Here is a 10,114-nt window from a genome sequence, read left to right on the forward strand (position 1 = left end):
GGAGGTCTTGGCTTTTCCATCCTTGAAAGGAAATAAGGAAACTCTTAACATGAATGCCCCACAGTTTCTGAGGAACTTATTAAGGAAGCACTTCCTTTAATCAATCAGAAAAGACAGAGGCAGAAATAAGCTAAGGAGGCGGGAGGGGAAATACGGTTGATTGGTGAGATGAGAGCAGTACATCTCTCTTTATTTTTTCTTCCTAGTTCAATTAACCAAAATGTAGTGAGAGGCTATAATGTGCCAAGCACGCGCTAGGCACAGGGAGTGAAAAGGTGAATGATACACACAGTCCCTTCCTCAAGACACTGAGAGGGTGGGGAAGCACACAGACCGAGGTGGAGGAAATGCTCAGGAAGGCCTCTCTGGGAGGTCACGCTCGCTATCTGAAAGACACTGAACAGAACCTCAAGAAGTATGAAAAAGGGTAGAAGACTGTTCACTCACTCTCTCATCAGCAAGCAGACCAAATAAGAAAACTCGGGGTGAACCCTCTACTCCAACGTACTTTTCAAAGTACTTTCCAAACTACCGTGTATCCCATACAAACCCCAAAAAGCATACAGTATAGAATGCCCCTTTAGAGTTAAAACCCTCTCCTTCCTCTGTGCTCCCATAACAATTTGCTCACAACCTAATATGGACCTTAACTCCTTATGAATAATTATGAATGGTTACTTAGCTGCCTGCTTCACCTAGGACTGTGAGCTCTTTGAAAATCAAGATTATCTTACTCACTTTTTTTTTTTTTTTTTGGTGAGGAAGATTGTCCCTGAGCTAACAACTGTGCCAATCCTCCTCTGTTTTGTATGTGGGACCTGCCACAGCATGGCTTGATGAGCAGTGTGTAGGTCCACACCCGGGATCCGAACCCACAAACCCCAGGCCACCAAAGAAGAGTGAGCAAACTTAACCACTATGCCACCAGGCCAGCCCCTCTTACTCTTCCTTTTGTACTTAACACCAACCACAGTGCATATTCAGCACTCCACACATTTGCTGAGTTGAATCAGTTCTATCTTACAATGGTATTTGTGTTTGGCCAACGCTAAGCTCCAGAGTAAGAATCATGCAGACATTCCTTGAGACACCCAGGCCAGCACTAACCAACAGTGGGCTGATCTATTTCTAAGGGTGTCATTTAGCAAGCTCTTGTTTGGGGGACCTTCAGCCCTGAGTCTGTTTTTAAAACTCCATCTCCTAAACACACAAGGGCAGCGGAGAGCGGAGAAATTGTCTCCGTATCTACATCTGTGTTTTTCATTTGGGAGTGGGAAACCTGGGGATGGTTTTTTTCTAAAATTTTCTAAATTGTCTTTCTTTAAGCAAACAACAATCTAAAGAGGTAGCTTGCTTGCCTGACAAAAAACTAAAAAGAATAAAGCAAGAAACATTAATATTATCTAAGAAGCTGACTTAAATCTCCGAGGGTGGCAGCTCGGCTCTCCCTCCCCCTCACACTCCTCCCCACCCCCGCCCACCTGGCCTTTATTTTTTACCTAAAATATAATCACCTGATTACAGAAGAGTTCGCAGCAGCCAGAGAGGAGAGTTGGTTACAAATCATTAACAAAGAGCAATTCGGAATCCAACTTCTGTCTTATTGGACTAACTTTTATTTCCATTTTATTCGGCCACGTTTAGTCACTCATCTCAAGCTAGTCCCACCAGTGCGCTTGATTGCGAAAAGAAACAAAACTCACCAACTTGTAAACAACAAATGGAAGTCAAGATCTCTAGAGAAACCACTGTTAAGAAATTCAAAGTATCCCACATTTGCTGTGTGCTTGGATACTAAAAGGGAGAGCTCAGCATGACGGTACCATATGTATGCAGATCAAGTACCGAATTCCCAGCAAGTCTATTTCTAAGTGAGGGCCAACAGTTTTATAAGCTGGCTTGCAAAGACGAAATGCTTCGGCAGTCATTCAATAAGAGGAGAAATCTTGACGTGAAATAACAATTCTTTCAGCTCTCTATAGGGTCAAGGATTTAAGCTTCGCAGAGAAAATGCAGTGCCAAGATGGGGAAAAGTCATTACAACGCACTGAAAATCTCTCTCATCTAAAATGTCATTCCGACTTGTACTCTTGTAATAGAAAGTGTTAAGCATGAAGCTCACATTACAATCTATTTCTTAACTCCTACTTTTGATTAAACAAGAGAGTTGCACAAAAGGTCCAGGCCTAGTATCTGGTGCTTAATTGTTTCCTTCTCTTTTCCCTTTGAAAGTGAAAGGACTGTGAGCATGTTTCTCATTTCCTTAGAAGAATTATCAAACCTCTCTGAATCTCGGTTTCTTCCTACGAAGGATAATAACACCACCTCAGCCAGTCACTGTGAGGGGTAAAAGACACAACAGATGTAAACAGCTAATTGTAAGCAGGTGCTCAGTAGAAAGAGTTCTCATTATTGGCACTGTTTTATTTTTTTTAGAGTGATTTTGGTATAAACTGCATATCCAAACTTCTAACATTTACAACATTCACCAAAACCCAATTTAAATAGATAAACTGTGCTCAGATCTTGTTGGTATTACACAGAAAACCTCCAAGTTAGTGAAGCTCCTTTCTTATTAGATATTTCTAAAACAAGAGATTGTTCAAAGTGTCAGCTTTGGGATTTTAATAATAAAATAGAATTATCCATCTATAGTCTAGTTCGTTTTTCATCAAAAATCAGTTTCCAAAAAGAAAATCCAATTGTACCAACACAAAAATCCTAGTCGTGGCTGGTTGAAAAATCTGAGATCTTGTTGAAAAAGACAAGAATATGTCCTTTAGCAGCTCTGAGGTAGTTAAGTTGAAAATGCCAAGGAAAGTGGTATTTTTGTGGTTATTTTATTACCCTTTCCAGCAATTTTCCACTTGGATACCTTTTAAACTTGCAATTTAGCCCACACTTTCTCCTTTATTGTATTTCAATCTGGGAGGCAAATATGTTAATCAACTTAATCGAAGAGCTGGAACCACCAAGAATTCTCCTTCTAGTTTTACTATTGATTTAGCTCTTAAATTTCCATTAATTAAATTAGGATAATAACCTGACTCCTTGCAGGACAGCGTTGGCAAGAACTCTCGTGCTTCATCTCCGCATCTCCCCTCCATTTCCCACTGACAGAAAACAATTGTGGAACTAAATTTATCACAGTAAAAGTGCTTCCATTAAAAGATCTGATATTAAGTAAAATTCAGCAATAACCATAAATGACTTCCCTCTTTCCTACAAACCACACATATTCCCTTCTTCTCAACACAGTTCTAATTGCGTCGTATGGAAACCTATGAAATTAATTTCTCCTGGTTTTGGTCACTCCAATCCCTTGAACGAGCCCAAGAGAGCCAAGGACTGAGCTCTGGAGCTCTCCGTTATTTAAAACACATTTAAAGGTCCAAAGGAGACTCTGGGCAAGCAGACTGAGAAGAAGGATGGATGATAAATCAAAATAGTACGGTGTCTTAAAACTAAGTGAAAAAAAAGTTTCAAGAAGGTAGAAGTGATCAATTGTTAAACACTGCTGATAAGCAGAGGAAGAGGAAGCCAGATCATCAGATCTGACAAGATAGAGGTTGCTATTGGCGCACACGGTCATGGTTTCTGTGGAACAGTGGAATCAAAGCCTGATTAGAACTGTCATGAGGATGGGAGCTGAGAACAAGGAGACACTGAGGTTTGCTGTAAAGGATGGGAAAAAAGTTGGTAGGCATGGGGGCATCGAAGCAAGGGAGGTTTCTTTTTCCCTTTTGTTTAAGATTGTTGATAATAGAGCACGTTACTGCAGAAGAGATAGGACACATGGAATGATGCAACACAGAAAAGAGAGAATTATGGCAGCAAAGTTCTTGAGGAAGTGAAAAGAGATGGAATCCAGTACACAAGTAAAGGGTTGTCTCGAAATGGGGAAAGAGACACTTTCATTGTAACAGAAGGCTACAGATGTGGGCTGGCTGGTTGATGGAAAAATAACATAATCTGATCGCTTCTGCTTTCTCAGTGAGCTAAGAAGCAGAATCACTGAGAGTAAGGAGCTGGGAGGAGGAGCTGGAAATTTGAGAAGAAAGTAGAAAGTGTGAAATAGTAATCTCTAGAGAGAGAAAATAAATCAATAAGGAAATGGGAACTGTGGTCAACTGAACTGCAGAGACTGCATTAAGGCCCACTTGAGACACATAGTAATGAAATTTAAAAGAGATCAGCCAGAATAGTTAGGTATTTTTTTTCTAGCCATCAACTGCAAGCTTGGGAAACATTTATTGAGTGTTTATTATGTGCCAAGAATGGTTCTAAGAGTTTTACATTTAATAATACCTCTGAGCCCACAACAACCCCATGAGATAGGTGCACATGAGGAAACTGAGGCACAGAGCTGTTAAGAAATTTATCCAGAGCCACATAGCTAATAAATGTTGGACCCAGGATTCAAGGAGTATATGTCCAGAGCTCACATCTTTAACTTCTAAACTATAGTACCTTTCTGCAAATAGTTGGGATTAGTCAGTGTTGGTCTTCTACCATTTGAGTAAGGCAGAGAGGGAGGCAAGGAAGCTGAGGGTGTTTGCAAGTAATTAGACAATGGAATCTACTCTGGACAAGGAGCAAGTGAGGAGTGCTGGGAAGTAGAGAGTGGTGGACACCAAAAATGGTGGAGTCAATGGCTTGGAAGCCCCAGTGTGATCAAAAAATTATCATAGAGGCAAAGCTGAAAAGAGAGAGTGGTGGCTGGTGACTGGGATGTTAGAAATTGAAAATCTGAGGGCAATATACTTGTTCATAATGACAAAATCTAAGGTTTGACCATGAGAATTGGCAGCTATTGTTGGAGGAGGGGCGAGGAAAAGATTATATGAGAAAATCGGGGATTAGATGTATTTTCTACATGAACCAGGGATAGCAATGGAAGGAAGGATGTATTGGGTGTGAAAATCTTCACCAAGTGAGGAAGATTGGCCAGGAGACTGGGAGATTACTGCAGGACGAAAGGATGCTTATAGTCAGCTAGTCTTGTCCAAATAGGGGTTACCAACTCATCCTAGTTTGCCCAGAATTTTCCCAGTTTTAGCACCGAAAGGCCTACATCTTGGTCCTCCATGAACTTGGGAGGTTGAGAGAGGAGGAAGGATGAGATATTTTCTGGAAGAGGCAATGAAAAGATAACACCTGCTCCATCTGCAGGCCCTGTGTGATGTGGATGTTATGAGTTTTACATTTAAAACCCTGTCATGTGACAAGTACCACTACTCTACTTAACTCCTCATCTCAGAATAGGAGGCTTTGCTCACATTAGCTGATTTATTTGAGGCAGATTTCCACCACATTTTCCTCCAATTTTGTCTGACTTGTTCCCATAAGGGTAGTAATCATGTTTCCTATCTTCTTAAACCTAATATGCTCTAAAAGCTACAGCTAATTCTCTATGATCAATAAATGTTGTAACTGCCTGAATGCGCCCAGTGGAAAATATTGCTCAGTTGAGAAACTCATGTCCCACTAAAGAGCCTGAACACTCAAGGAAGGACTGGTATCGCAGTATCCCCCTACTCCCACATGCCTGAAATAAGAAATCTCTCTGCCACGGAAGCATCCGCAACTCCCACCCCACTATTTCGAAGACTTCTGGGCCTAGAATATGGAGAATCATAGTATTTCATAGATAGAAGAAACCTTAAAGATACTTTAGAAGTTACTAAAGAGTCATGGAAACCATCTTCTTTGATTGAATCCTTACATGAACTCTCCACTCAGATTATGCACTAAATGTCGTTTCTGCGCGTTTCTAGTTTCACATGGCAACAAATGCTGCATGCTGTTTTCCAATTTGTTTTAGTATTGCACGTCAACAAAATTTGTGGCATATTAAGTGATTTCAGAATAGTATGTGCACAGAAAAAGGCTGAAAGAATACATAAAAGGTTAACTGAAAAATAATCCAAAAGCTGCAATGAGACCATCAGGATGGTCTGAGCTGTCTTCCGGGTCTTTCCTGCCTTCTTCTCTCCTTGCTCTTATCAGTAAACTTCTCAAAAGCAATTTCTTCAACTCCAATTCACTCTTGGGTTTGCAATCTGACTTTGGCCCACACTCTCTAATTACTATTACTAGTCACTAATTACTATTTTGATAGTCATTTCTGAGAAAATTTCAATTTCCTCTACTTTTATTATTTTGAGCATATACAGAATGAACTGTGTAACTAAATACAAGCTAATTTTTATACAATTGTTCGTCACACAAATTTATAAGTGAGAAAAAAATCCTTTGATAGAAACCACATATCCACAATTTGAGGTTTAAACGTCCATCCCGCCAAATTCAGTACCCATCCCTCCTTGAAATTTCAGCAACACTGAAAACATTACCTATCTCTTCTTCCCAAAATTTTCTCACCCCTGTCCTATTTATTAACTATTTCTTCTCTTATTCTATTATTTTCTTTCCTTCCCTCTACCTTCAAAATTAGTTCATTATTTTATATAATTCTTGAACATTTAGCGATACTTTATGTCATCTCTCCTTTTAAAATTCTTTTTCCCTGAATGTATTTCCTGAATATTCCTTCTTTGGCTTCCTTAGTGGCTTTTTGTCTTCTTCTGGTCTCAAAGGCAGGTCATTTTCAAGAACCTACACTTGGACTTCACCCTTCTTTCTACAAAATTCTCCCTTCTTTCTTCATTAGTCATGTTGTCTATTCTTGTGATTTCATTGGCCATTTCTAAACAGAATGTATCCCAAACCCAAACCTTTTTAGAATTCCTTCCTGCAGTTCCAACCTGTTGCTGAACATCTCCACCTGGGCGTCCCACAGTCACCTCACACTCCATTTAAAATCACACCCATCTTCCCAACCAAAACCAGTTCTTCTTCTGATTTCCCTAAATCGGGTTAAAGAAGCTGCCAATGTCAGGGTCACCCAAACTTAATAACTGTACTTTTAATATATCCTAGTCAGTTAAAAAGGTTACCTTATTCTACCTCCACCATACGTCTGACAATCATTTCTTCTTATTCACTTCAATCATAATAGCTTCTTAATTGTGTTAATCGCCACCTTCCAGTTCATCTAGAATACTGTTGCCAAATTAATCTTCCAAAACCCAATGTTATAAAATCCTTTATCCAGAAACTTTTGACAGCCTTCTACTGTATGGCAAAGTAAACTCAACCTATCTCGCCTGGCATCCTAGCCCCTCCAGGTGTATGCATTTCTCTGATAATACTTATGTGACAAAAGAGTCACACCTCTTAGATTCTAAAATCGAAAACAAGGAAATCCGGAATAATCAAAATTACCCTGGAAAAGCCCTTGGACAGGCGCTCCACTGGAGACCACGAGTTGGTTCGGCACAGGCAGTTTTTCCTCCAGCGTTGCAACAGATTCCTGTTTCTTTGGTTGAGCACCAGATGAAGTAGTTGGCTTGCTTTTAGGGTCCATTTTAAATGAAAAATGCATATATGCATATCTTTAAAAATTAGAATCACACTCAGCTCAGTGATATGTTCACACTTGAGAGGCCCCCAGAACAGAGACAAGTGGAGGGAACCACAGATTCACATCTTTCCTGCCCTACTCACACCAGGGAATCATTGAAAGCAACGATGGGCAGTCTTGCCAGCACTATTTAAATTGTAATTTTTCTCTCTGTTTTATTTCTGGGACTGTTAGTTTGCTTTTGTTTTGTTAAAATGATGTCATTCCACTTCTGTCTTCTTTAAAAGTTATCTAGATACTTTACTTCTTCCCCAGAACTTGGAGGAGAGGAATCATGCCATATGCCTATTCGTATCTTCTCCCGCGCTTAACACTGTACTGAGTCACCGTAAATATTCTCTCAACAAATCCAATTTGCTTTGATTTGTTTATAATAGTTAAGTGGATACCAGGGTACTTTCTAACAGAATATGCCGAATGAAAATATTTCCTATTTTATTAAGAATCTATATCTTTTTCCATGAACGCATATTGACAAAGTCTTTTCTACTGCAATTTTTAAAAAGCAGCGGCTATTTTTTCCACAATAAATTGGTCCATTTTAAATACAATAATAAAATAATAGTAAACTCCAGTGGAGGCAGTGAAATAGAAATATACTTGCTATCTATATTTGATAAAAATACACGTTAAAGTATATGTATATTTAAATACAGACTCATATATCTCTGTTCCAAATTAATAAGTATAATCTAGAGATGTCATATTAAACTAATAACAAGGAAATTACTGTAGTATGTCATCACGACTATATTAAAATCACCAAAGAAACTGATAGCATTCCTGCCGTAGACTATGTAAGGTTTGCCAGTGTTAATTTACATATACCCTATAAATAGAATCAAAACCTCCCAGAAAATCGTGATTACACTACCCCACGTAACCTAAGATTGTTACTAGAGCCATTTAAATATTTACCTTGGGGAAGTATAAGATATCCAGAGCTGCATCTGGGAGTCAGTTTAAATAAACTACCCTGTGCATTTTGAGGGACACAAAAATAAACTTTGGACTCACGGCCCCATCCTCTAGATACCTGTATTTGATTCTTCCTGAAATTTAGTCATAGGATCTACCCTGTAGCATCCGAGAGTGCACACTCGACAGATTTGAGAAGTCATCTTGAGCAGGGGCAGTGCCAGTGGACATGCCCCAGACGTACCCAAAGGGAAACTATAAGAGTGACTCTAGGCGGTGTCACACACCCTTGCTTCCCTGGGCAACATCCGCGGGGCTTCGAGAATGTTCCTAGGAACGTTGATCCCCGAGTGAAGGTTGGAGCTTTCCAGCGACCACTAGAGGGCTGCGGGGAGCGCTACTGCAGGCTGCCCCCTGGGGGTCGGAGAAGGAAATGGCTCCAGCGATGTGATGAAGTCTACACGTTGAGCACCAACCAGCAACCGGCCCTGAGCCTGAAACAGAGACCCAGTGAATGCAGGGGATGGACCTCGGGTATTTGAAGCTAGACAGGTCATGGATGCCAGGCGTGCTTAGTAGAGGACCTTCATATCTAGAAGTTTGTAGCTTTTCACACATATCCAAAGATGTTGCCCTGAAGGAGAAAAGTTATATTCAGAACTAGAAAAATAATAGAATTTAGACACACTTTGGAATCAAACAGACTTGTATTCCAATTACAGTTTTGCCTTTTACTAGCATGGTGTGGTGAGTGAGTAATATATTTAATCTCTCCAGTCTTCAGGTTCCTTATCTGGAAAATGTAAAGCGCTTGGTATAGACGGTGCTTCAAAAATAGAATGCATTCGATAAAATACACTGTTGTGCTTGTTTTCATTTAACCTACTTGTTTTGTTACTTTTTTTTAACCTAATACAGTGGGATTCTTTGAGACTCTGGGTATATCATTCAGTGCTCTCCCCAGCTACCTTTAATAAAATCTGGCCTCTCTGTCAAGATCCACACAGACTCCAGACCAATAAGAGCCAGACCTGGTGAAACATGAGTTGCCCCGGAAAAGTCTATTGCTCCCAGATCTGCTGTTTTGTACTTTAGGCATAGATTTGTAATTGTTCTCGTGAACATCAGACTGAAGCCTATCTAACTCCCCACCTAGTGGTACCAACATGTCTAAATGGAACTTTCATCTGCATGTCTGGCACCTTGATTCACCAAGGAGTCGGTAGCCTGATCCTGAATTGCAATCTCGAGAATTGGCAGGATGGGGAGGAAATGTAGTACGAGGGGCCAAGCTACCTACCTAATGCCTGCCAGTCCCTTTGCCTAGTACTGGTCTCTGCACCTCGGCTCCAGCTATTAAGCATCCCAACATGGGGCACCAATGGCTCCCTGTTTAATGAATCTAATCCAGCCTGGTGCTGCCACCCAGAAGTTTCCCCCGTCCCATCTGTCTTTGCATCAGACTGTTGGACACTGACGTCAGCCCGAGTTTAAACTGTTATACCCTCAGCTTAGATTTTAAACTTTCGGTCTCCTTAGAGTCCATTTTCCCAAGCCCTCACTGCACAAACAGCCCACCTTAGTCTCAGATTGTTCCTTTCTCCGTTACAGCTCTCAATGGACCAGACGGTTATGGCTGCATTTTTTTTAATAAGGAAAGATGAGGGTTGGAGTTATTGTCTGGAGACACTGAACTAGCACTAAGATTCC

General features: G+C 40.4%; 1 protein-coding gene across 1 annotated transcript in view; it reads right to left on the reverse strand.

Moving 5' to 3' along the window:
• NELL2 (neural EGFL like 2) overlaps positions 1–8,645 on the reverse strand; it is a 355,809-nt gene extending 347,164 nt beyond the window's left edge. Inside the window, exons 1-2 of the mRNA XM_070494724.1 lie at positions 8,405–8,645; positions 7,288–7,415 (exon numbers count right to left, since the gene is read on the reverse strand). The gene's annotated coding sequence lies outside the window, so the exon portion shown is untranslated. The remainder of the gene's footprint in view (positions 1–7,287; positions 7,416–8,404) is intronic.
• Between the last annotated feature and the right edge of the window lie 1,469 nt (positions 8,646–10,114).

Source organism: Equus asinus, chromosome 22, assembly GCF_041296235.1.
Source record: "Equus asinus isolate D_3611 breed Donkey chromosome 22, EquAss-T2T_v2, whole genome shotgun sequence".
NCBI classification, from domain to species: domain Eukaryota; kingdom Metazoa; phylum Chordata; class Mammalia; order Perissodactyla; family Equidae; genus Equus; species Equus asinus.